Source organism: Hyaena hyaena, unplaced genomic scaffold (assembly GCF_003009895.1).
Source record: "Hyaena hyaena isolate Hyena2069 unplaced genomic scaffold, ASM300989v1 scaffold_39, whole genome shotgun sequence".
In the NCBI taxonomy this organism is placed as follows: Eukaryota; Metazoa; Chordata; class Mammalia; order Carnivora; family Hyaenidae; genus Hyaena; species Hyaena hyaena.
The window spans coordinates 663,146-686,719 of NW_024080671.1; the positions used below are offsets into that span (position 1 = coordinate 663,146).

The window sequence follows — 23,574 nt, forward strand, 5'->3', positions numbered from 1 at the left end:
AGGCTCTGCACTGTCAGCACAGAGCCCGATGTGGGGCTCAAACTCCCCAACTGTGAGATCATGACCTGAGCAGAAATCAAAAGTCTGAGGCTCAACCAACTGAGCCCCCCGCCCCCTCAAGGATACATTACTTTCATTCATTCATTTATCTATCTATCTATCTATCTATCTATCTATCTATCTATCTATCATCTTTCTATCTATCTATCTATCTATGTATTTATTTATTTTTGAGAGACAGAGAGAGACAGCGTGAGCAGAGGAGGGTCAGAGAGAGAGGGAGACACAGAATCCAAAGCAGGCTCCATGCTCTGAGCTGTCAGCACAGAGCCTGACATGGGGCTCAAACCCACGAACCGTGGGATCATGACCTGAGTCGAAGTCAGACGCTTAACCAACTGAGCTACCCAGGCGCCCCAATACATTACTTTTAAAATCAAAGGAAAATGAAAGCTAGTTACGGTGGAGGAAGCTTCTTAGAGGAGCAACCTCAGGACAGATGCTTAAAAATTATAAGAAGGTTTCCACTCAGCACAAATAGAAGTTTCTCGTGGTAATGGTCTGACCTGCAAACCGGTGACTGTCCACTGTGGCCAACACTGACTGCCTCCCCATCAGCCATTTTCTTACCTTCCATTGCTGATGGCAGAGCTTGCTTCCCAGAAAACACCCAACACTTGCCTTACCAGCCAGCTCTTGTGGTTATGGCATGGGTGAGTCACACCATCCCAGCCAAGGAGAATTGCTGAAAACTCTGCTGGGTGGTTCCCAGGAGAGGTTCCCTGGGCGCGAGCGTGTGTGTGTGTGTGTGTGTGTGTGTGTACATGTGTGCATGCATTTGTAGCATGAGGAGAAACTCTAGCCCTTCCAGTGCTTGATGTGGTCATGTGAGGATGCAGTGTTTGGTGCAGTGGCAACCATTTTCTCACCATGAAGAAGGAATCCCAAGCTTGCCAGCTAACACTCTGTGATAGTAGATCAGAGGATGGAAAGGGTGAGGTCCTTGATTCACTGAACTGTAACCATCCCCTCCCCGCATCTTTAGACTTCTGGAGAAAAACATACTTATTAAGGATTCATTTGTAGTTAAGTATTGCAGCTCCTAATTGTTTCATCCTCCCCAAAATATTCCCGCAGAAGCCTGTTGGTGGCACTCTTCAAATCATCAAAGTGTCACCTAAGTGTTAAGTCAGTTCTGAGAACTTCTCGGCATTCCTGAGTCTCTGGGCTCTAATCGTTTCAATGCAAAGCCTCGCAGCAAGGGGCCAGATTGCAGTTTTGAAACTTTTATTATTTCACGTCATTAGATTTTGTTGCTTTAACTACCGGGGGGAATAAAGGCATTTTAATGTGACTTGCGGGCTTCTCTTTTGAGTGGCTGTCGCCATCCTTTCTGGAGCCCAGCTCCATGGAAGACAGGGAGAAATCGTGGTGATTCCCATCAGCGGGCCACACGATGCCCTTTCTCTGCATGCGCCGACTCATGGGCAGGTCTCGGGGAAATACCAGTGTTCGCATCTCCTAGGCAGCAGAGAAGGGTGGCAATGAAATTGAGTGTGGGGGTGGGGAGCCAGCTCCAGTGCCTGGGTTCATATCCCGGCTCTGCACTGACCAATGACGACCTTGGGCAAGTTACTTAACACATCTCAGCTTCTCTTGCTTCATCGGTAATGTAAGGGTGATGTTAACATGGTAGAAGTCATGGACATTAAGAATTGGTCGTCTTTGGGGCGCCTGGGTGGCTTAGTCGGTTAAGCGTCCGACTTTCGCTTAGGTCATGATCTCATGGTTCGTGGGCTCGAGCCCCGCGTTGGGCTCTGTGCTGACTGCCAACTCAGAGCCTGGAGCCTGTGACTCCCTCTCTCTCTGACCCTCCCCTGCTCATGCTGTCTCTCTCTTTCCTAGAAATAAATAAAAACATTAAAAAAAAAAAAGAATTGGTCGTCTTTAGTCATGAAGGAGTATGAGGCAGGCTGAGGGCAAAATACAGCCCCTTTCCCCATGTGGGACATGTGTGATATTCCTCAGACACTCCCAGCTACCCAGGAACAGAGGAAAGGGGGTTAAGTGCTTGCCACAGTGATGTGGGAAACTAAGGCAAATGAAAAACTAAATCCCCTTTACTGCCTACAGCCCATTGACAAGTCCTTGAAGTCAGCAGTGACTTCTCTCTAGGAGCTCAGCTGCCTTGATAATGGCACTTTGCTGCAGGCAAAAGAGAACCTTAGCCTAACATGATCCCAACCCTGAGGATCCTATAAGTCAACTTCCTTTATCTCAACTGCCCCAAGATATATGCAGGCAATCATCCTCCGAGCTATGCCCCTAATCTGAAGGGTCTCACGACTGAGGTTGTATTAAACGGTAGCAAGTGACGTTTCCCTAGCAACAGCTAGCCCGTCAAGGTCCTGGAAATGTTGCTTCCAAAATATCTTAGATATTCACTCTATCCCTGATCCCCTCCCAACCTGAGGGCATATAATGAGTTACCTGTCAGGACCCAGTGCAGCCCTTCTTGCCCCCGTGTTTTAATAAAATCATATTTTTGCACCAAAGATATCTTCAAGAATTCTTTCTTGTCCATATCGGCTCTAGACTCCGTGACCCCCCCCCATCACCCCGAAACTTCTTCGTTTAGCACTGTACCTGGTGCACGACATGGGCTCAGCACATTGGTACTGCTGTTCCCAATCCATTGCCAGTGGGGCTTTAAAACAGGCCAATGCCTGGGAGCCACGCCCAGAGCTTCTCGTTTAATGGCTCCGGGGCAAAACCTGAGTGTTATCATGGCTTCAGGTGATTCTGAAGCTCAGAAAAGAATGCAAGCTCCCGAGGAGCAGAAAGTTCCAGCGCTGGGTTGCAGTGCACACTGCTGAGCTGGGTTGGGCTACAGGTGGTGGTCCATACCGGCTCCCTCCAGACCCAGGGCTGCTGCTGATATGAACGAGGTTTGGAACGAGTGCCCCAGTGGTGATGCATAAAGGTGGTGAGCAGAGAATTTGTTAAGGAAGGACATTCCAAGCCCCACCCAAATCCTCTGAATTGAAATCCCTATAAGCCTGGAGGTCTTATAATCAGGCTTCCCAAGTGATTCATATGCACACTCAAATTTTAGAATCATAAGAAGCTATGTCTAGAAAGTATCAGAAAGACAGCACAGTAATGGTTTTATGGAAATGCACTTGGGAATGGTCCCACTTGAATTGACTGGAATCCAGAAAGTCACAGGTGAGGTAGAGGAACTGGAGCCGGAACCTTCTTCCTTTATCCCAGAAACTTCCCCTTTCCCCTGCCCTCCCTCTCCTCTTGAAATGGTCTTATTTCAGAACACCACGGCTTCAACCATTTGCCTTCAGATCTCCCCCTAAAGCTAACCGACCTTCAGGTAGGCTACACTTCATCTCTTGTGGTAGATGGGATCCTCATTCTCAGGAATTAACTCCCGCCTACCCTGAGAACTTGCAGTCGACAGAAGAGGAATGAGTCAATTTCTCTGCAGGCTAGCAGGTGAGAAACGGAGATGGTTGTAATGGTGAAAGCTGGCAAATTTTAGAGTAGCTTGTTATGCAGCATTTTTGTGGCCAGAACCGACTAATGCATTTCTTAAAAAGTGAAAGAATTGGGGGTGTGTTGCAGTTCTCACTAAAAGACTTGGAAAAAACACCTTTTTCAAGGAGAAGTTGACTCACCGTGGTGCTGAGGGCCTGGAAAGGGCTGAAGATCTGCCCAAGCTGATAGCACTTGTGCGTGCTGACATCTCCAAAGTTGCTACGACGCTCCTTCCGGCTGGCCAGTCTCTTCTCTGCCTTCATGTCCATGGAGTGCTGGAAGGGGCCCTGCGGGGGAGACGGGCCACATGCACCTGCCGTGAGGCGCTGCGCAAACGTGTGTTGACCAAGCACCAGGGGCTCACCCCAAGACAAAGTACACTTTGAAAAACAGGTAGCCCTTGTTCATGCCTCTCACTTATTAGCTGGACTTCCATTTACCTCTCTTAATTTTCTGTGGCCTTGGAAGGCAGATAAAAGGGCCATCCCTTCCCTTTGTTGCTGGCAACCTGGCACACTCGATTGAGGATCAGGGCACTGAGCTCTCCTTAGGAGCTTGCCACTCACTGTAGGACCTTGACTCACCATCCACCGGTAAGGTGGATTATTTACAAGGTCCTTTTCCAGCCTTGAAATGGCATGGTGGGTATGAAACTGGAGAGTCAAGCATGCCTTGAGTTGAAGGCCATCCTTCCTGGAGGCAACAGGCAAGATCCAGGGTGTCATGTGTGCCAGAGGGTCCTGTCTTGTGATTCTCATCTCGCTTCTATTAGAAACCGAGGAGCAAAGGAGCCCTGCTTGCATTGCATTGGGAGAGACACGGCCAAAGGTACGTGGTAGGTTTCCCAAGCCAGAGAGTTCCCTTTCATGGCGCCCGCTGCCCAGACCCAGCTCTCTCTGGGAGGGTGTCCTGCTGGGTGCCCGCCGCTGTGGCAGTGCCAGGCCCACCTCCTGACCGCTGTGATGCTCACTCTCACTCGGTTTTCTGGGTTCCCCACCACCCCACCTTCCCCAGTTCCCTCTCGTGCCCTCGCCTCTGGACCGACCACAGAGTGTCACATTCCACCTGTACATCAGTTTCTCCAAGTGGCTGGTACCTTCTCTTGCTCTGCCCATGTGTGGCCAGTGGCAGAGTGGCGCCCAGCCTAGGTGCTGGCCACGGGGCCGCCCCAGGCACACCCTGCCCTCCCTGTTTGCAGAGGAGGCTCAGCAAACACAGACGCCATCTACATCATGAGTCTTTCATGCCCACGGAGGCAGGCATGTAGCTGGCCACATGGGAGTGGATGGGTTCCGGCTGCTGATGGCCAAAAGTGCCCTCCTTTCTGGTTGACAGCACCTGCCAGGGCGGAGGTTGCTGAGGAGTGGGCAGCTGGACACATGGCAGGAACCTCATCCCAATTAGGGGCCTTAGGCCATTTCCTGCCCCCCACGCAGCAGGAAACAAAGCCACATGTTGTTTTATTTCTTCCAGTATCAACTGTAAGGATCCAGAAGATTGCAGCTCTGGGGGCGGGCGGAGCGGCTGACAAAAACCAGAGGCCACTAAGGATTCCAGAAATCAAACATCCCACTTCCTGGATGGGGAAACTGAGAACCAGCCAGGTGAGAGGGCTTTCCTGAGGTCCCTCTGTCACCTTCTCTTGCATCAAGCATAAAGTCACTGTGTAGCTTCGGGGTGGGGGTGACTCTGATCCGAGGAAGGTGGTTTTCAGAGCCCACCTTGAAGAAAGATGGCTTGAAGCCACCGGAGCTTAGATGGACCCGGGCCGCCCTGAGCCCTGGGGACTGGGCCAGAACCGCCTGAGGGCAGAGTGCATCTCCAATGCACCATGATAGGCTTCCAGCCCAGGCTCTTTGACCTCGTCCTGTCCCTGACTTGTCACGTTGCTTTTCTCCGGGAGAGCCAGCCTCACCAGCTCCATCATCACATAGACAGCACAGTGAGCCTGTGCCTGAGTTTCTGCCTGGGTGTCTTCCCCTCCCCCTGCACTCTAATCCACCTCTCAGGCTCCGGTGTTGGCTTTCAGGACAATGCACCTCCACCAGAGTTAAGCCCCACCCCCTCAGCTGCAGTAAAGTCCTCCTCTGGGCTTCCATACCATGTACCCCAAGGGTCTGTGTCCCCCACTTGACTTCCTGTGCGTGTCTCTCCCCCTGACCGTGTCCCAACCAGGCGCTAAGATCCATGAGAACAGGGTCTCTGTTTCATCCATCCGCACGACTGTCCATCTACACGATTACGTGTCCCGCAGTAAGCGCTCGACGGAAGTTTGTCACGTGAGCAAGCAGTCAAGTTTGGAAGAAGGCCGTTTCCGGGTCTTAAGACAACAGACCTAGATGACCACCGAACTTCTCAAACACGCCTCTCTCACAAAGCACCATGGACCTGTTAACCACAAGGTAAGGTTCTAGGGGATGTGCAGTATTCAGGGCCAGGAGGAGGAACGGATGGGCCCTGGGGTGGAAAAGACCATTCGGAGCGTTGGAAAACTGTCCAATTTTGAGGATTTCTTGTTTTGTCCCTTTGGGGAGTCCTGATGAGGTTATAATGCGTTGTGACCTGTTCAGGGCTTCGTTTCTCTCCCTGTGCTGGTCTTACACGGTGGCAGAGGTGAGGGGGGTTGGGAGGGGATGGCAGGGCATAGAAACCACTTACTCTTGTGTTCATCAGGGCCTCGTCTGCTCAGCTCATCCCTGTGTGGGCATTCCTCTCACCAAGGAAGAAAGGGGACCCTTGGAAGACTTACGTCACATATTCGTAAGCTCTTTGCTATGGGAGGAGGCAAATCCCAGCTTCAGCCCACAGCTTTGGTGGTGCTCAGACTCGAGACTGATGGTGGGTAAACAGATCCCAGGGGGATCGGCAGCTTCCAGTCTGTTACAAGGAGGGGAGGAGAGAGATGCTGTCTTGTAAGATCTGTGCACAGTGCTGGCCCCTTCCCCGTCTCCACCAGGATTAATGTCTCTGTGTTTGACCCTGACCCACAGATTAGCCAGGGAGGTTCTCGCCACAGAGAAGGAAGCAGACCCTCAACCCAGAGCCAAGAATGAAAGCACTCTGGTTGGGAGACACACTGAACCTGTATGATGCTCTGACTGGCTTTCTGGAATGTGGTAAGCATGGTGGGTGAGTCTCTTTGCGGGCGCATCATTGCGCTGTTTTGCTGATGCCACATGAGTTGAGTTAATTATTGTTCTGCTGGTTTAACAGAGTAGAACAGAGCATCATAGGCTCCAAGATGGGTATTTAATTAGGTTAATTAAAGATTGGATTATGCGACCCTCTCACTTTTTTGTATTTGTGCAGAATTTATTATTTTTTTTAACATTAATTCATTTTTGAGAGACAGAGCATGAGCAGGGGAGGCACAGAGAGAGAGGGAGACACAGAATCTGAAGCAGGCTCCAGCCTCTGAGCTGTCAGCACAGAGCTCGATGTGGGGCTTGAACTCACAAATTGCGAGATCATGACCTGAACTGAAGTGAGACGCTCAACTGCTGAGCCACCCAGGTGCACCCAAGAATTATTTTTTTATGTTGGTATAGAAGTCAGCAAATTTTCTCTGGAAGGGCCAGATAGTAATTATGTTAGGCTTTCTGGGCCATATAATCTCTGTTGCAACTATACAATGTGCCTGTTGCTGCTCAAAAGTAGCCCAGGGTGCCTGGAGGGCTCAGTCAGTTAAGCATCTGACTCTTAGTTTCAACTCAGGTCATGATCTCACTGTTCGTGAGTTCAAGTCCTGCGTCAGGGTCTGCACTGACAGTGTGAAACCTGCGTAGAATTCTCTCTCTGTCTCTGTCTCGCTCACAAAATAAACTTAAAAAAAAGTAGCCATAGTAACAAGTAAATAAGTAGGTGTGGCTATAGCTCAGTAAAACTTTTCAGATCATTTTCATGCATCACAAAATATTACTCTCCCTATTTCTCTTTTCCAACCACTTAAAAATGGCAAAACCATCCTTAATTTGCTAGTCACACAAAACAGATGGCAGGACAAATTTGGCCTAATGGGTCGTCATTTGCCAACCCCTGCATTAGCGAATGCTTCAAGATACCCCTACTGCAAGCAGACAAGCACCAATTTCCAAAATAGAAATGAGGATTCTGAAGTCTTCTCAGCGATTTCAAAATCCTGACACAAGACAGACATCTGGCCCATGACCAAGCCTTCAGCAAACCGGGCCTGGGCTGGCTGGCCTGACTCTGTGACAGATTCCAGGGCTCCAAGGGGCTTTGAAGCCAACCAGTTCATATCCTAGCCTTTAAGTGTGGCCACATTTAAGCCAACTCAGGGAGACAAGGCTCACTTAGAAATATAAGCCTCCCAAGGTGTAGAGTAAGTGAGCTCATCATCTTGACCCTTAATCACTAATTTTCGCACTGGCAACTGAGGCGTGGGAAGCAATTCTACCTCCGTGTAACCTCACTTCCGGATGTTGGAAGGAGATGTTTATCCCCTCCCCCCTCAACATGCACCAGAGGCATAAATAAAGACAAGACTCCATCTGTAGGTTTTTCTGGACATTTTCTGCAACCGAGCCTGCCGTGGTCTTAGGTTTGTTTCTCTTTCTCTGGATTGTAGGAGCCAATGTGTGGACAGCCGTGGAGACCTGGGTCTGGGTGGCGCCGGCTCAGGCAGTTCCTGAAAGCTTTCAGCAGCCTGGGGGGAAGCCTGGCTCTTCCAACAGAATTTAAAAATAGAGAATGAAGCAAGCTTGACCTAGCAATTTCCCCAGGACGCCGGAGCAGGTATAAAAACATAACTCAGAATGATCTTTTCTGGGGTCTGCTGGAATCCTGAATCAGGACCACAGCAAAGTTGTGATATTTTAACCACTTTCATTGGGAGAAGGAGGGTGGTGGTGGGCTCTCCTCGCCTCGCCAAGGGCCTTGCACATGGTAAATTCTCAGTGAGTGTTTATAAGGGGGATGGGGTTTTGAAGGACACTGATGCCAGCTGACCTCCCTCTCAGGTCTCTGTAGGAGCATATGTTATTCTGGTGGGGGGGTGGGGGCAGGGACCATTCCCCTCCAGACCCCGGCGAAGCAAATCCAGCCCCAATTTTACAACACCAGGCCACACATTGCTCTGTCTCGGATGGCTGCGCGGGCTCAGTGTTATCTCAAAAGAGGAATCCAGTGTCCCTGGGCTTTGCCAAAGCCGCCTCAGTCAATAAGAGTCTGCTTTCTGCTGCACTGGCGATCCGTTCAGCAGGATCAGTTCAACTCAGGATGCCCTCCTGGGTTGTGGGGCACACCCCTGCACACTGGAGACAAACTCTGGAGGGTTAGAAGGGATGGGAGAAGAGGAGAATGGGGTTTCACGTTGCTCTATTTTTCTTACAGAACAATTATGACATTTTGGCGGTTTTTATGTTCCTCTCCTTGATAATAATTTTTGGGGGGCTGGGGGTGGGGAGAATGGCTGCCAGGGAGATACAAGGGAAGTCAGAAAGAGACTGCTCTTCGCAGTGATTAAACCCTGGAGAGAGATACACATAGTCTTAGAAAATGGAGAAGGTTTTAAAAAGATTATTTACAAGATAAAACCCAGCTCCATGCCCTCAATCCAGAAAGCACTTCTCGTCTGGTACAAGAAGGGCTATCTTTGCATCTTGGCATTAGACTCTGCACTCTGGAAGGCAGACTTTTTGGTCTTTGAGGTCCCAGCACCTAGCCTGAAGCTGGACATATAGTAGGTGCTCCATATATGCAGGTAACAGAGTATTGAGCATGAGGAAGACAGGCTGAGCACCAGCAGCTTTTTTGGCTACATGGGCAACTTCTTCTGTGCTCAGCGTGATCCCAGATGCGCTGGGATCACCCAGAGGTGGGCTGTCCGCTAAAAGGACCAGCAGTCAGGGCCTGGGAGACTCCCCTTGAAAAGGTGTGAAATGTCTTAAATTTCAATGTTTGCTCCAAGTAAAAGGAAGAATGCTTTATCGCTGCTCATGTGTCTGGTTTGTCTGGTCCTCGGTAGTTTCTCCTAAGGGGATTTTGGCTTTCAGACCCTGGGAAACAATCAGACTTGGGCTGGCGGTGTGTTGGGGTGTTCTGGGGGGGCTTTAAAAAAAATTCCAAAGCAAGGGTGCACCCCAGGCCAAATGCTCCTGCGTTTTGGCGGGTGGGACCCTGGGAAAAGCCATCTAGGGGATTCAACCACGCGAAGCTGAGGTTAAAAACCATTGGGGTCCAAACCAAGGGTGGGAAGTGTTAGAGAAATGCCATGATTTTTTTTTTGGACCAGGCTTCACGTTATTATTTCCTGAATCCACAGCTCCTAGTGTGGGGCCTGCTATGTAATAGATGCTCAGAAATGCTAGAGTAATTACAGCAGTTGCTGCTTACCGGATGCTTCCTGTTGTATTCACCATCTCATTACAACTTCAAAGCAACTGTATAAGATAGGTCATATCTGTATCTTCATTTTATAGGGTGTGGTAGGCAGACTTCTAAGCAGGCCTGAGATTCTGCCCCTATTAATGTGTGCCCTTCCCTTGAGTGGGCGCAGGACCCGTGAATATGAAAAGATATAACTTTTGATTATGTTACATTGTGGCAAAGATGAAGCGATTTTTGCATATGTAATTAGGTTCCTGAACAGCTAAGGCTATATTAATGAAAAGGAAATTTCTCTTGGGTGGGCCTGACCTAATCAGGTGAGCCCTTTCAAAGAAGTTCAAGGGACTTGAGACTCAAGTCATGCTGGCCATACAGAAGCCAGACACCATGATTTCTAAAGTTGCAAGCAGATGGACTCTGGCAATGAGCCTCAGATGAGCCTCAGATAAGACACTGAGCAGAGGACCCAGCTAAGCTGGGCATTGTTTTCAGCTGCTAAATTTGTAGTAATTTGTTACACGGCACTAGAACACGTATACACTAGTGAAGGAATAACAGTGCAGAGAAGTTATAGGACTTGGCCAAGGTCACACGTTAGGAACGGTGGAGCCGCCAGGGGAACCCCATCATTTCTGACCCCTTGCTATTTACCCATGACATTGCCGTCAGTTTGCGAAATAAGGCTCATCTGCATTAGCTCACTGATTTTCTGTAAACTATAAATCGGACAAAACCAAGCTAACGCTGAAGCCTCCTGTTTTGTGAAACAAAGTGCGGTCAGAAGCAGCAGCTGTCGGGTGACTGGGTGGCTCAGTTGGTTAAGTGTCTGACTTCAGCTCAGGTCATGATCTCACAGTTCGTGGGTTCAAGCCCCGTGTCGGGCTCTGTACTGACAGCTCAGAGCCTGGAGCCTGCTTTGGATTCTGTGTCTCCCTCTCTCTCTGATCCTCCCCTGCTCACGCTCTGTCTTTCTCTGTCTCAAAAATAAATAAACATTAAAAAATAGGCTTTAAAAAGCAGCAGCAGGTGTCAGCCTATGACACATGGTAGGATCAGAGCCACAGGCATGGAAAGGGTGTCTTCAGTCTTGCCCTCCAAGCCATCCCCACAAGTAGACGCATTTGTAAGTCATGCACAGGAGAAGGGATGAAGAAGGCGCTTTTAATCAGGACCCGAAGCACAAAAGCCAATTTACCGAACATCAAAGAGACCTCAAGAAAAAAACAAAAGCCATGGCCATGGTCACGTGGTGACGCCCATCTGGTTTGCTCCTGTTGAGAGGATGCAGACCTACTTTTCTGAGTTTAGATCATCAAGATTATTAGTTTCCCTTCCTTAAAGAAAAGCTAATCTTTACTTCTAGTAGTAATGTGCATTTTAATCCAGGTTTTCCAGGGGTTGTGTGTGTGTGTGTGTGTGTGTGTTTGTGTAAAAGTCTGTTGGTGGAGAAGGGATGTCTTGGAAAGTTACTGTGTTCTAGTCAACTTGAACATTTCTTTCTCTTTTCTCTTCACTAATCGGTCTTCTTTCTTTCTGGCTTGTGGATGTGATGCACGGAGGTGAGCAGCCATTTTGTGAACATGAGGATAAGGAGATGTAGATTATGAATGGCTCGGGTCTCTGATGCCATCACGGAGTCCCTACAGTCCTGCACTGCCTTTCTCTGGACATCTTGTCATATGGGGGAAACACACTCCTCATTCTGTTGGTGCAAATTTTTTCTTTTTATGCCTTCAGGGCAAATGCAATTCTGTTTGATATAAAAATATAAAAAATAAAGCATGCTCCCCAAGCATTTGAAAAACACTTGGCCGGCTGTCCAGTGTCAACATGTGGAAGGAATAATTCAACATCTTTATTATAATTTAAGGATCTTTTTCTAGAGTTATAATCAGTGAGAGGGGGGACTCAAGGATGCCGGAGGCATGGGAGGAATGTATAATGGATAACGGTGTTGGATGGGGAGTAGGGCTGTTGAAATAGAATTTAGCCACAATAATGAATCACTCACGGGCCCTGATGTGTTTAATTCGGTCTGAGGCACGGAGGACCCAAGAAGGAGTTGCTCTGTTTTTGAGTAACCCTTCACGGGGCGTCTGTCTGGGATCTAAAAAGTACATTGAGGTTTGGGGTGTGATGAGTGGGCGGAGCTACTGTGTACGCCAGTGAGGCAGTCGCCTGCATCAACAGGCACCGGGTCTAGACCGGGAAGGGGACAGGCCCCCTTTTCCCTTCCTGGTCCAATCACAGCTGAATCACTGAATTTGGCTCAGGAGCACCCAGACAGACTGTAGCTCAATCACAAGACCGTGACGACGACGATGGTGCAAGAATTAAAACCCTAAAACTCTCCCTGTTGTTTGGGATGTGGCCGAAGGAGGTGGGATACTTTGACTGAAGAACCCAATGGTGGCCATGGCAGTAATTGTCACCTCTCTAAAAGACTGCCCAGCGGAAGTGATCAAACCCATTCCCCCCCTCCACCCCACCACGGCCCCAGTGGTTGGACTTGGAATGAGCGATGGAAGCTTCCGGAAGGCAGTTCTGGATTTGGATTTAGATTTGCTTACAATGCTGACAGTCACAGCTGCCAAAGACAGGGTGGACCCTCTCAATAGATGGTCACGTCACTGCTGGCATTTTGGACTGAACTGTTGCTTTCGGGGACACTGGGCACGGGTCTCTGTGTTCACGCGTTTGCTCCTCATTCAGTGACTTCACTGACGAACTAAGGAGTCACTTAGCGTCTATTATGCGTCAGTCTCTTAGCGGTCAGACTATACGACCTTGAAGGTCTCTCCCACCTTGGTGATCCTTGGAGGCTCTGAGCATGATGAGCTCCGTTTGGCTCAAGGCAAAACCAAAGCATCCAAATCTGGGGCGACTTGCCAAAGCCGCTTGGCCTGTAGTGGTGGCCCTTTCTTTGTCTCCGAGTCTTTGCTCTGTCTTCCCTCCTTTCCTTCCCAGTCCTCTGTCGCTTTCACAGAAAACCAAGTTGTCCTCTGCTAAACCATCAAGGCTTGGTGCAAGCGTGTTTAGACAGGATGTGTGTTACCCAATACTGGGCTGAGCGCTGTGTTTTCCTGACTCTGACAAATTGCAGCAAACTCTCCTTTTGATCTACAATCTTCCAAATCTCCCCAGATTCCCCCCCCCCTCCCTCATGGAGCGGAGGCGGTCACGGGCTAGGGCTGTGGTTCAGATTTCATACAACACATGGCTTTCTGACTGGAGAGCGGCTGCGGATTCCTGGGATTCAGTTACCCCAGCTACTCGCTGCCCCGAAATTCCAAAAATTGCTGTGCAAACCACACATTTCCAAGGGAGGCTGTTTGCCCATTTCTTAAACATTTGTGAATCTCCCTCCCTCCCTCTCTCTGTCCCTCTCCCTCTGCCTTGTTCATGCACGCGTGCGCGCGCACACACACGCGCATGCACACACACACACACACACACACACACCACTGTTGATCTTTACATCCTACACCTCTGGGTGTTTCCTCAGGTTCCCCCACCTTGCAGACCTCCTGTGGCTTCAGGACTAGGTCCTCAGGCCTATTTTACTTCTTCACCCGTCTGGCCTGCAAGAGGGTGTGAGAGCCTGTCTGTGTGGGACTGTCTGACGCTGCTCAAAGCATCTGTTGGAAAACTTGCTTTGTAATTTCCTGAGCCCTTTGGGGTCAGAAGTGGGCACAAACCCCCACATGGAAGACAAGCCCAGTGACTTTCAAGTGGGAAGAAAATCAGAAACAGAAGGGCTCACGCGGCTGCAGCCTACGGTATCCGAACTCCAGGCTCCCCAGATAAATGTTTCTGAAGCTTCCAGATGCACTGCTTTCTCAGGGAGCCAAAGCGCTGGCCTGCTCCCGAGGGCACTGATTTGGCCCAGACGGGACTGTGAGCGGGTGTGTGTGCGGCTCGATTCACCCTCTGCCCACATTGCTCTGTAAGGGGGGAGATGAGCTACAGCTTGGAATGAGGCCCCTTAATGCACGTGCTGCATTTGTGCCTTTGATGATCTCTATCGGTTTTATTCACCGTGGTATTTTCAGCGCTGGAACGGAGCCCGCTCCAGAGCAGGAGCTCAACAAAGATGCACGGAGTGAAAGAATCCATTTTTGTCTCCTAGGCACTCCCTGAAGTTCTTGTCGCTTAGCTGACTTCGTATGAACGGCTGCTGTGTGGGAAACTAAGGTCAAAAAGCAAAGGGGCCTCTGAGCCCCCGACAGCATTGGAAGGGAATAGAAATAGGGAGGGTGGGAAGTGTGAGGGAATATTAGTACTGCTGTATGGAAGTATCTGGAAAAGCCCTGGGCTTTCTGTGCATGCCCTCAGCAAGCATCTGAGCTCGGAGACGGGAGGAGGCCAGAGGCTTCTCCTACACGCCTTTGAACTTGACAGTTCATTCTCAACTGTGCCTGCCATGAAGATTTTGCACTTGCTTGACTTCAAGGCTGAGGCCTTTATCCCCAAATAAAGGGTCTCCCCTCTCTCTCCTACTTTTGCTACATCTCTTCTCTTTCCTTACCCTACAATTCTCCTTAATTGCTAGTTTCAGTCCTGGGGAAGAAAGACCAAGCTTTGCAAAAAAAAAAAAAAAAAGAAAGAAAGAAAGAAAGAAAGAAAAAATTTCCAGGCTCCCTCTTATCTGCCTCAGCTGTCACAGTTTTCATTGGTCCCGAATTGAGTTCATTGGGACTCAAACCAAGAAGACTTTTAGGGAAGCGAAACTATGATTTTCAAAAAAAAAAAAAAAAAAAAAAGAGCCATGCCTGCATAAGTAAAGCCTTTCTGATTCCGCGTGGATAGGTGTCTGGAGGTAATTAGGAGAATTTATGTATCCCCTCATGGCAACTGTAATTTGTCACTCTGTTGAGCATGCGGAGTGAGTGATTGCTCTGTATTAATGATCAGAAAAGGTTGCATCTTCCAATTAGCAAATGAGGCTTAAAGATAACTTTTCACCTTAAAAATACCCCCTCCTTGCATTTCCTTCCTCTGTCAGTGAGGCGGGCTTGGCAGAAATGCCATGGAGATGTATTTGCAAGAGGTTTGATTTCTTTAGCTTGAGAGAGAGTTGCAGATGGAAAGATGACTCGCCCGGTGCCTTCCCCCAGGTCCCTGGGCGCAGACAGTGCGGGCTACTCCATATATGTAACTCAGTGTTAGTAAATGAGAGCTTGAGGGCCACAGTCAAGGACAAATCACTCCTTGGGTAACAGACAGGTGAGGCGGGGGAGAAGGGACGGGGCGGGGGGGAAGAATTTACAAAAAGAGAATCAGGGAGCCATGCTTCCTGTGGGTTTCGCTGCCATTCCCTGCATGGATCAGCACCGCGGCCGCTGCGTTATGCTCTGAAGATGCCAACCACTGACACGGAGTGGTGCGTTCCTCATCCTCGAAGGGCGTTGGCCAGTGTCGGGGGCTCAGGACTGTATTTGCTGGGTGTCGAAGCAGCTCAGCGTGGGAGAGCCCAACTCAGCAGAAGTAAAGGCGACAGATGAACGGGAAGGGGGCTGCCGTCCCTTGGCCAGAGCAATGCCGTCCCTTGGAGATGGTGTGCTCTGCGTCTCCTCTCAAATATCAGGTCCTGTCACTGAGAAGGTGAGACTGGGACCCTGGGACCCACAACACAGAATGTGGCCACCCACCGGTGCATGCGGCCTTTGATTACAATTGCTGCGCCCCTTCAGCCCAGCCCCAGATCACAGCTACGGGTGGGAATCAGGGCTTTTGAGCAGAAGGTCAGTCATGGATACCAGAGCTCTGCGGATGCTGTTTGCAGCCGCGACCTGGTTCCTACCCCGGAAGCCCCACTCTTGCCTAAGAAGCCCCCGCTCCGGGACCCCACCGTTTAAACCCGAAAGGGTGTCTGTAGAACACACGGGGACTGGGCCTGTGGCCACGGGCTGGCCTTACCCTTGGCGTCGTTCCGCGGTCCTGTCTGGCCGAGAGACGGGCCTTCCTTGGTAGCCCCGTCATGTGCTGTGGCTCTGGCTTTGTTCTTTGCGATCCGGGCACCTTCTCCCCTCTGCAGCGTCTGCTCATCGGATAGGGGCTGGTCTGCTGGCAGGTCCGCTAGCTTCCTGTTCTCCTTCTTCCTCTCGTGGGGAACTCTGAGCATAAAGAAAACCACCATCAGGAGTGAGGTTCTGAGGGGCTCGGCCCCCAGATGGGAGGCCCTAAGAGGAAGTTGTGGAACCCGAACTTCCAACTGGATGAAAAGTCATTTAGTCTGGGAAGAAGAGAAAGTGACGCCGTCAGCTTCTCCTTGCGTTTTGGCTTTAGAGGAGTAATACGAGTGGAGTGAGACTATCCCCCAAGCAGTGGGAAAAATGGAGAACAGGTGTGCACATTCTTTCAGGGGTAGCACTAGAGATTTACACACACACACACACACACACACACACACACACACATTACAAAGAAAACAGTTCTTACAGGGATGAGATTTGGGAGGTCTCAGGAAACATCTAGAACATCTGGTGTTCTTTTTCTAATATCAAGCAATATTCTTTTTTTTTTTTACTAATTTTTAAAATGTATCGTTGAGACACGATGTTACTTACCTTCGTTTCAGAAGTACAGTGTAGTGATTCGACTTCTCTACACTTTATGCCGCGTTCACAAGGGTAGCTACTGTCTGTCACCATAGTGATTTCCTTTTTAGAGGGTATGATGAACACACTGCACATCAAACTGTGTTTTCTGTTTCTTTTTTTCCCTCCATTTCCCATTATATCAATTTTTTGTGTTTGTTGGGGGACATAGGAAACAGTTTTTCATTGATGTTCGAGTATCCAGGTCCCCCCACTGGACAAGACACACAAGCTCCTTCCCGACCTGACCCTGTTCCCTTCTCCATCTTCTGTTCCCCCACCCCCACCCCATCCACCACCACCACCACCCAACCTCCTGCCCAGTTCACTTTCAACAGGAGAGCCAGCCCAGCACCCTGGAAATGCTTCTGGCTCTCAGGCCTCTGGAATTGGCTTGTCTCTCTCCTTCTGTCTGGAATGTAACCCTTCTCCTCCTTCCCTTCCTCACGCTCCCATCTTCCTGGGGGAGCGCCTACTCATTACTTCTTCTACGGGGCTGTCTGGGACACCCCCCAGTTCTCATCTTAGATGCAGACCTGCCCTCCCTCTGGTCCATGGCATCTGTCAAGCACCTCCATTAGTAATGACCAATTATTAAATAAATGGTCCGTTTCATACCTACCTCCGCTGTTAGACTTTATGTTCAATGAAGTCATAGACTCTGCCTTGTTCCCTAATGGCTCTCCAGCACATAGTGCTAGATCTAGCATGAGGCAGATCCTCAGTCTCTATTGGATGGGTGGCTGGATGGATAGAGGATGGAGAGATGACAAAGTATTGGGTAAAGATAGAGAAGAACAAGAGACAGTAGACCCAAAATATTGTGTGCAAGGGAATATCAGGGTGGGAGGGGCGTGTATAATCAAGCTCAGATCCACAGTGATGACCAAAGTCCATTAGGAGCAGAAAGTCGAGGGGGTGTACCCATGAGGGTTCTCACTGAGCCTCGTCTGGAAAGGTCCCATTACAGGAAGGTCTCAGAAAGCAGAGCATGGGTTTTGCTTTGGCATTTTGTGGTTAGTGCTACGTGGCAACATCTCTATGTGGGTTTAATTTTTTTCCCCTGAAAGCCAACATAATTTAATCTGAAAGCCCGCCTGCTAGAGGTGACCATTAGAAGACAAAGGTTAAAGAATTAGAAGCAACAGTGTCTGCACTTGGAGCCTCACGTTAGCGCCCGTCATTGCACTAGCCTCGCTGATATTGGACAGAAACCTAAATACTCTCCCTGCCATCCATATTTTAAAAAGGTGCATCATTTTTCCTTTATGAGTCTACACTTGGCTTCTGGAATTGCAGTTCCTGAAGCTCCCATTCACTTGGGATGGTTCTCTTGCTGCTCCTAAAAGATCTAAGCGCGTGGTGTGCCGCATAGCTGCAAATAGCTGGGCAGTTTTGTAGGAAAACCAAATTCTTAGGCTTGAAAGAACATCTGCTCAGGGGCTGATCACTAGATACCTCCGACTTTTCTAGCAAGTTGTAACATGTATACTGACAACCGCAAGGTATATTTTGGCACATTAAGGAAATCTACACTCCATAAATATTTTATTGGACCTATCTCTAGTGTCCTATTCAAGAACCCTCATGTGCCTCACTCGCTCTGAGGTGCTTGTTTATAAAGTTGTAGCTGTGCCTTCCCTTTGACCAGACCCAGGCAGATATGCAAATGATGGTGGGTCTACAGAACTCAATTAAGCCTTGCCTTGTCCTCGGTGACTGGAGTGGTGGTGGGGGTGCTGGGGATGCCCTCCATGACTTCTGGCACTTAAGAAGAGAATACTTTTTAAAGGGCTCTACGTCAAGGAACCAGTGACCAGATTTCCATCTGTTTCATATCAGATGTGTTTATTATCTTTGCATCTCATTCCACAGCTCCAAATAGCCGGTTAGAAAAATGTCTTTTGGGATTTTAACTTATGCTTAAGAGCATGTTTTTATAAGTTTAACTGGATGTTTGCTTCCTCACAGAGGCGGTGGTATCTCTTTCTTCACTTCGACTCTGCTTTATCGAAATGGTGGGAGATTGTCTGTGGGTTCCATTCATTCAACACCTATGGGGTTTTTTTTTATTGGCTTTTTTTTTTGGTGTTTTCTTCCCGCACAAGGTCCCAAATTCTACCTTAGAAGTAGAGCGGAAACAAGATAGTCAGTAAGTAAATATATAAGTGAAGTAATTGTGGTTTGTGGAAGGTGCCAGAAGGGAAGTAAACAAGGGAGCCAGTAACTGTCGAGGACAACCCTTTGGATCAGGTGGTCCAAAATGGCTCTTTGGGCAAAAAAGTTAGGAGTTGAGACATGAAAGAAGAAGCCATTCAAAGAGAACTTAGGGGATGAGCAGCCAGGCAGCGGCAATGGTAACCATAAAGGCTTTGAGGCAGCCCAGGACTTGGACTATTTGAGGAAGAAGAAGCAAGCCAGCATGGCTGGAGAGGACAGAGAGGGAAAGTGGCGTGAGATGCAGTTGGAGAGAGGCCAGAGACGGTCAGGCAAAGCCCCGTGGGAAGTTGTTCAGGGTTTTAGATTTTATTCCAGAAGCAACCAGAAAGCCAGGAGAAAATGCCAGGCATGGATTTGCATTTTGGGAGGATTAGGCTGGCAAATCTGTGCAGAAGAGAGGGGAGGGGGGAGAGGGGAGGGGTGAGGCTGGATGGGAGATGCTGCATCAGCTGTGGTGAGCAGTGTGTTGTTGGAGGTGGGGAGAGGAAGATGGGATGGAGAGGTTTTGGGGGTGGGCTTGACAAGCCCCCCTGGCTGGAGGCGACAAGGGAAAGGAAGACTCAGAGACCCGACTCTGATCTGACCTGAGCAACAGGTGGATGTGGGTGCCACTTACAGAGAAGGGTGGTCCTGGGGGAGCGACAGCTGTTTTGTGGAAGGTGAGGACTGGAAATTTGGTTGTGAACGTATGAAGTGGGGCGGGCGGGGGGGAGACCTATTTCTCAGCTTTAGGTAGAAATGAAGAAGCCTCTTGGCAATGAGGCTTCTGAAAAGGGTAAAGTTTGGGGCGCCAGAGCCTGGGTGGCTCAGTTGGTTAAGCGTCCGACTCTTGGTTTCAGCTCGGGTCATGATCTCATCGTTTGTGGGTTCAAGCCCTGTGTCAGGCTCTGAGCTGACGGCGCTGAGCCTGCTTGGGATTCTTGCTAGCTCTCTCTCTCTCTCTCTGCCCCTCCCCTGCTTGTGCTCTCTCTCCCTCAAAAATAAATAAATAAATAACAACAACAAAAGAAGAGAGGGTAAGGTTTATCATTTATCATTATAACTTTAGAAGTAATGAAACGTTTGGAAGAATGGGTAGTGGAGCTCGAGACAACTCAAGTTGGGCAGATCAGAGACAACTTAAGAGTCGACAATAAATCCAGCGAGCGGTGAAGCTCATGGAAATACACAACCACGGGTTTTCTCCTCTGCAACTTCTCCTTGGATCAGACTTTATTTCTGTACTGGAATAAAAAAGCTAGGGGAGGAGTGGGCGAGGGGAGAACAAGAGCTGCCTGTGCTGAGAAGGGTGGTGGAAACAGCCAGAAAGGAGAATGAGATTCATGACATAGAGAGAAAGAAGGACTTGGAGCTTTGAAGGCATGCCTAGGGGATGACACGATCTACAATATTAAATAGTGTCCTTTGAGTTTCAGTGTGTGGAACTCATTTATAAAGATGTTTATTTGTTTACTTTGATAGAGAGAGAGTGCAAGCAAGAGGAGGGACAGAGAGAGAGGGAGAGAGAGAGAATCCCAGGCAGGCTCTGCACTGTCCTCACAGAGCGTGACGTAAGGCTTGAACTCACAAACCCGGGAGAGCGTGATCTGAGCCTGAATCAAGAGTTGGACACTTAACTGACTGAGCCACACAGGCGCCCCGGAACTCATTGTTTTATAGGGCAACTCTACATTTCTTCAGCTGCGTCTCTGCCCTCCTATTAATTTTCAGCAGATTCTGTTTGTTTTTCCACCAACCTGCCCACTTCCGAGTACACGCTGTCCCACTCTTTACTTGGCTTATCTCCTTTTCTGTTTGCTTGTCTCCTTTCCTTTTCTGGATGGTGCTTTTACGAAGCATAATATTTGATTTTTTAAAATGTTTATTTATTTCTGAGAGAGAGAAACAGAGTGCAAGCAGGGGAGGAACAGAGAGAGAGGGGGAGACACAGAATCCAAAGCAGGCTCCAGGCTCTGAGCTGCCAGCACAGAGCCCAACATGGGGCTGGAACCCACGGACCTCGAGATCATGACCTGAGCTGAAGTCAGAAGCTCAACTGACTGAGCCACCCAGGCATCCCAGGAAGCATAATATTTGGATCGCAGGGGAGCAGCCTGCAATGCAAAATGCATTATCTGGAGGGGGGCTTGCTGGCATCTGACTTGGAAGAATAGACTGTCCCTGGGTTTCTGGTTTGTGTCTCTCCAGTCTCAGAGCTGTGCAAGAAGAAGCTTCTGTCTACTTTGGTTAGAAGAAGAAGCCTACATTTTGGAGTTAGAGAGGCCTGAGTTAGTCCTTAGTTCTGCTGATTTCTGTTTTGTGACTTCAGGCTGGTGACCTAATATCTCCCAACTCAATGTTTTCACCTGTAAAATTGGTAATGATATATGCAAGTCACAGGGTTGTTGTGGAGTTTAGGTGACATGCCACAGGTGAAGTTCTTAGCTACTTGTGCTGGTAACCACAAGTAGCCCATCGTGCCATTATTACAAAACGTATTAACAAAATGGCTGTTGGTTTGATGGAAAACAAACACTATTGGTAAAGGCTTTTGACAGATATTATGGTGTGAGTGGAGGGTGTTGGGGTGCTGGGTGGGGTCTTCCTGTCACCATCCAGCAAAGTCTGCAAACTGGAAGCTTTGTAGTGTGTTGACCTCACCCCACTGGTGAAATTGGATTAAAAAACAGGAGGCAGGGGTACCTGGGTGGCTCAGTCGGTTAAGAGTTGGACTGGGGCTCAGGTCATGATCTCACAGTTCATGAGTTTGAGCCCCAATTTGGGCTCTATACTGTGCCCCTATGTACCAGCACTCCTATATCCCTTGGGTAAATTCCTAGCAGTGCTATTGCTGGGTCACAGGGGAGTTCTATTGCTAATTTTTTGAGGAATCTAATTCTATTTACTTTTACTTTACATGAAATCACTGCTTTTGTAGGCCCATCAAGTATTGACAGTTTCATAATGCTCAACCTAATATTTGGGGGCTACGTTGCTGATGTTTGCTGTCTCTGGTTTCTTATATTTTTCTAATTTATTATGTGATAACTTCCCTTGTCTTTACAGAATATCTTTTAAAGTCTATTCCACCTGACATTTATACGGTTAGAACATCTTTATTCCTATCAGAACTTTTCTAGCGTAATCCATGTATCTGTTTACTGATGAAGCTCTGTTTGGATTAATGTCTGCCATGTTCTTTTTTCTATTTACTATTCTTTTTCTTTTCTCTCTGCCCCTGTGCAGAGAGAGAGACCCCGTGTGGGTCTGTGGTCAGAGCAAGGAAGAGAGAGGCCACAAAGCACCTGGACCTGGTGATCTGAGGGACCCACAGGGACCCGAGGCGTCAGCAGCAGGTCGCCCACGAAGGATGGTGAGATCTGCTACACATGAGTAAACACCAGCCCGGGACATCTAGGGACAAGTCCAGCTGGTAGCTGAGAACACCAAGGACCTCACCAGAAGGGTGTGTCAGCTGCTCTCTGCACCCAGATACCATGTTGGAGGGAGGAGTGGGCAGTGGCCCCTGGAGAGAAGGAAGAAACCACCCTTGAATTGGTGGAGTATTTACCCAAATGAGGCTGAGTTTACCTCAAAGTGAAATGTTTCAAACAGGAGTAGAATAAATTACTCTTGACTGGCAACCTTTTTTTCTCTCTGCCATCAAGGAGGAATGGGTGCTCCAGAATTAGAGAGTAGGAATGACCCACAATGAGCTTCATTTTTTCAACACCTCTCAATGTTCCATGTACATTTTAATGCCCCGTCCTTGACTTCCTCAGAAGACTGACCCTTCACATGGGACCTTGGCTCCAGAGCCGCTGAGTCACGTGAGGGATGGTGAATGCATTTAATCTAATACAACTGTTACTTTTTCTTTCTCTTTTTTTAAAAAAATGTTTTATTTATTTCTAGGAAAGAGAGAGAGACAGACAGAGTGAGCAGGGGAGGGCCAGAGAGAGAGGGAGTCACAGACTGAAACATGTTCCAGGCTCTGAGCTGGCCGTCAGCACAGAGCCCGACGCGGGGCTCGAACCCACGAACCGCGAGATCATGACCTAAGCGAAAGTCGGATGCTTAACCAACTAAGCCACCCAGGCGCCCCTGTTACTTTTTCTTATAATACCATTCAAGGAAAATAATACAGAGAAATATCCATATCCCCTCCACCTTATCGAGAAGACATTCACTTTTTTTTTTCCTTAATGGTTTCTTTATCCATGTTATTAAAATACTGGATGACAGACTGGCTAAACCCTGTGTGTCAGGAAGCCAGTGCTGCTGAGAGCCAGAACTTATCCCCAGTGACATAAAGGAAGAGAGAGGTGAGTCGGTTACCTGACATTGTCACAAGGTGTCAAGCTTTTGCTTACTTGGGACACCTTCCAATTAGCAAAGTGGGACATTCTTAGGGTGGCGTCCAGATTCAACAGTGTTGAGAGGATTTCACACTTGATTTCCTACTCCTCAGCCTTTGCTCTTGTACAAAATCCCAGAAGTCTTGGGGATCCCTCTCCATTCTTTCTCTGGCATCCTAGACCATGATTCCAGGGCTCCAGCCTCCTTTGGAATGTTGACATTATGATGTTCCTGTAAGGAGGTTGTAGATGGAATCCCCAAGCCTGTTTAAACGGAAAGACCTATGGAAGGGATTCTGGCTCTGCTTACCTCTGCATGTTTTCTCCCCTTTGTGTTCAAATGCACGTGCCATTTTAAGAAAGTGTTTTACTTGGGTTGGGAAGTGCGCTGTGAAGCAAAAGACATCCCCATGCTCTTACGGGTATTGCCCTGATTTGGAAGCAGGTGCTGTTCTAAACAATTGCCTGTTCAAGTACATCTATGTGCTTGGAACTCTAAAGAGAGATGGTCAGATCTACCC

General features: G+C 48.7%; 1 long non-coding RNA gene across 1 annotated transcript; it reads right to left on the bottom strand.

Moving 5' to 3' along the window:
- Positions 1-1,270: 1,270 nt before the first annotated feature.
- On the bottom strand, positions 1,271-23,250 carry LOC120230267. The gene is made up of 5 exons (XR_005527956.1): positions 23,034-23,250; positions 15,817-16,013; positions 6,299-6,426; positions 3,690-3,836; positions 1,271-1,521 (listed from the first exon to the last, which is right to left on the bottom strand). It is a non-coding gene; the product is annotated as an uncharacterized LOC120230267 (long non-coding RNA).
- Between the last annotated feature and the right edge of the window lie 324 nt (positions 23,251-23,574).